This window comes from Suncus etruscus, chromosome 5 (assembly GCF_024139225.1).
Source record: "Suncus etruscus isolate mSunEtr1 chromosome 5, mSunEtr1.pri.cur, whole genome shotgun sequence".
NCBI classification, from domain to species: domain Eukaryota; kingdom Metazoa; phylum Chordata; class Mammalia; order Eulipotyphla; family Soricidae; genus Suncus; species Suncus etruscus.
In genome coordinates, this window is record NC_064852.1 from 129894556 (window position 1) to 129898453 (window position 3898).

General features: G+C 39.6%; 1 non-coding gene across 1 annotated transcript; it reads left to right on the forward strand.

Moving 5' to 3' along the window:
• Positions 1-270: 270 nt before the first annotated feature.
• Positions 271-467, forward strand: LOC126010339 (U2 spliceosomal RNA). Its single transcript, XR_007496411.1, has one exon. It is a non-coding gene; the product is annotated as a U2 spliceosomal RNA (small nuclear RNA).
• Positions 468-3898: the final 3431 nt, after the last annotated feature.

Genomic DNA, 3898 nt, shown 5'->3' on the forward strand with positions numbered 1-3898 from the left:
TTTGATCAAGAATGGGTGTTGGACCTAATCAAACGCTGCTCTCTGCATCTATTGATAATGTCATGTGACTTCTGACACCCGGCAGAAATCAGCAGGAATCACTCTATCCACATTTTTTTTTATTTTTAATTATGTGAAAATGATGCAAAGAAAGGAGGACAAGGTAAAGTTACAGTGGAAAGACAATCACTTAAAAACAGAGTTCTCAGAAGAGAATATCCCCTGACATCTTAATTTTGAATCTATAGTTAAAGAACATTAAGAAAAATAATCATTTCTGCCGCCTTTTGGCTAAGATCAAGTAAAGTATCTGTTCTTATCAGTTTAATATACTGAATACGTTGTCTATCCGACGACAATATATTAAATGGGTTTTTGGCTCTAGGGGACTTGAATAGGAGCTTGCTCCGTCCCATTCCACGCATCGGACCTGGTATGTGCAGTACCTCCAGAATGGTGCACAAAAAAAAGAAAAAGAAAGAAAATAAAACAGAGACCGATGTACAATAACTTTGTCCTTTCAAGACCCCAGATTGTAGTACACGTATAACATTTCTTAGCGGTACAGAAAGGCAATCTAAAGCCATAAAATTTATTAACTCCTTAAACTTGAAGGCATAGTAATTTTTTTACATTTCCATGCACATGTATATTAATTTAAACCTCTAAAGTTTAAGTTTTTTTTTAAAGTTTAGAGTCAAAGGAGCACAGTAGAAATGTGTGGTGAGAGTGGCAATTGTCATTTGCATAGGCCACCAAAATATGGGGGACATGGAAAGGAAAAGCCTTGGCCCTAAATACAATCATCATTTTTTTTAACAATAGAGTAAACTAATGCTGTATCTATCAGTGGGAAGTCAGGACTAGAAAGTATTTGTGAGATACAAATTACAAAAGTTGATTCCTATCTCTGACTGCATGTTATTCCAACATGAAAAGTTAAAACATATTAATGTTTATGTCCTTTGAGCCCTATGAATTAGAACCTGTAGGTTGACTTAGACATAGGCAGGGGGGGGGGGGGGGGGGGGGGGGTTGGGGGCGGGGGGGATTAAAAAAAAAGTCATATAATTCTTGCATGAATTCAGAATTGAGAACTATGAATTGGAACCATGGCTATAAAATTGAAAAGATTTTATATTCCTGTTGGTTCAGATAACCTCAGTTCTTTTTTTTCCTAGGTTTTTTAATTTAAATTTTATTTTTAATTTATAAGAACAATGATGCAAAGAAAGAGGACAAGGTAAAGTACAGTGGAAGGACAATCACCCATAAACAGTTCTCAGAAGAAATCCCCTGCTGACACCTAAATTTTGAACTTACAGTCAAAGAACATTAAGAAAATAAAACAGAACCCATTGTACAATTACTTTTCCACAAGTCCCTAAATTATAGTACATTTATAACATTTCTTAGCAGTTCACAAAGCAATCTAAAGCCATGAAGGCATAGTATTTTTTTTACATTTTTATGCACATGTATATTAGTTTAAATTAACATCAAAAAAATTTTTTTAATTTTTTTATTTTAATTATGACAACAAAGATGCAAAGAAAGAGGACAGGGTAAAGTTACAGTGGAAGCCCAATCACCCATAAGCAGAATTCTCGTTAGTCCCATCGATGATATCCCAGCCTTGATCTTTCAACCAAAGAAAATTAAGAAAAACAAAACTGAACCCATGTACAATACAATTAATTTGTCCCTCAAATCCCCAGTTGTATTACATACTATTTCTTAGCAGCACACAATATAATCCAAAGAAATTAGACTTATGTAACTCCTTAAACATTGAGGGCAAAGTACATTTATCTAGTTCCATGCACATGCTTACTAGTTTAAGTTAACCTCCAAAATTTTAGTGGGTTGTTTTTCTTAAGGATTGGAGTCAAGGGAAAATAGTAAAAAAATGGTTGTTAGAGTGGCATTTTGTTTGCATAGGCCCACCAAATTATAAGGGACATGGAAAGAAAAATTATGGTCTAAATACAAGGAGACCCTACCCCTGAAGTTTCCTGGCACAGGACTGATTCTAGGCTCCAGGCAAACTAGTTTGTCCAATTCAAAGTCATCGTCTGTAGTGGCAATACACCTTCATTCCTCACATAGTCTCTGTTGTTGGTATCATGCTTCTGTATTAAAGGTCCTGGAGTCTGCATATCCCATATTGCAGTCAGGATGGTGCAGAGCATCCTCTCGTTTCACCTCACACTTAAGGGGCACTAGAGAGAACCATGTCCTGTAGAGCAGGTCATTGTTGTTGTCAAGTCTTCTCAGTGTAAACGAAAGTCTCTTTTTAGGAGGTCGATGTCAGACCCTTGGTAGTGTCTTTCCTGGTAGAGGACTGCTTCCAGCTGTTGCTATAAAAGACCTTGGATGTTTCGTAGATAGCTTGCCTGGTTCTGGCGTGAATGGAGGATGCCCATTCTTCTGAGGCCTGTGCCAGGTCATTATATCAATGTTCAGGGTGTAAGGTACATTGTACTGAGATTTATTAGATAAGAACTTATCTGTAGGTTTGGTGTTTTCCTATTTTAATGTGTCTATGCAAAGAAGGATCAATGCCATGAAGCGTTATTGGTGCATCTGGAGGCAATAGGAACAAGACCAGCAATTTCCATGACATAGTTCAATAATAGGCATTAAACTGAGGGACAGTTCCACCAACAATCCTTATTGAACAGCTTACAAAAAAAAGACAAGATGAAAAGTGGATAGAAACATCATGGTAGAAGAATATAGAGAGAGTTACAGCCGTTAAAGAAAATATACATAAAATATTCAAAAGATATATGTGTTCAATTTATGTCCTTCTAAATAGTTCTGGGATTGTTAGATCCACTGTATGTCTTTGGTCTGAGATTAGAACTGTGTGTTATTGAAGTTAAGAAGGGTAAATCGGGGGGTACTGATGGTTGGGAGGAGTATAAGTTCGCCGCGGTGTTTGCATCATGTAGACTAGTATGAAATTGCCAGTGACAGCCTGAGTATAACTGACCAGCTATCTGCCACCCCACAGATCAAACACCACCTCCCAAGCCAATCTCAAGAGCTCAAGACCCACCCTAGGCCAATCTCCGCAGCTGGCCTGGAGTGGGGGAAACCCAGGTGCCCCATCAGGTCCTCCCAGAAACCCACCTGGAGATCTCGGAGGGAAAGGGGGAGAGGGGGGGTCGGGTGACCCAGGTCCGGGCCCCCCTACCCTAGGCCCGGGCCAAATGGCCCCTGGCACATACGGAGGTCTGCCAGGAACCAGCCCGTGCCGGCTGAAAATCCTTGCCCCAGCCTAACATCAAAAATTTAAGTGGTTTTTTTTTAAGGTTTAGAGTCAAAGGAGCACAGTAAAAACGGTGTTAGAGTGGCAAATACTGTTTGGCCATAGGCCCACACCAAAATATGAGGGACATGGAAAGAAAAAGCCTTGGCTTAAATATAGGAGACCCTACCCCTGAAGTTCCCTGGAATAAGACCAACTCTAGAATCCAGGCAAACTTGTTTGTTCAACCTAAGTCATTGTCTGTAGTGCCAACTGTAGTTTTATTTTTCACACAGTCTCTATTGTTGGCATCAGTTTTCTGTAATTAAAGATTCTGGAATCTGCATATCCTACATTAAAGTCAGGCTGGTGTAGAGCATCCTCTAGCTTTCACCTCACATTAAAGGGCAATGCAGAAAGCCCTGTCCAGTAAGCAGGTTGTTGTTGGTAAGTCTTCTCAGTGTTAAGGGAAGTCCTCTTTTGAGTAGGTTGATGTCAGAGCAGCGATAGGGTCTTCCCCGGTAGAGGGATTGCTTCCAGGTGATGTTTATAGGACAACCTTGGATGTTTCTTAGATGGCTTTTCTAGACCAGGGGTGGTTGGAGAATGCCCATTCTTCTGAGGCCTGTGCCAGATCATTAT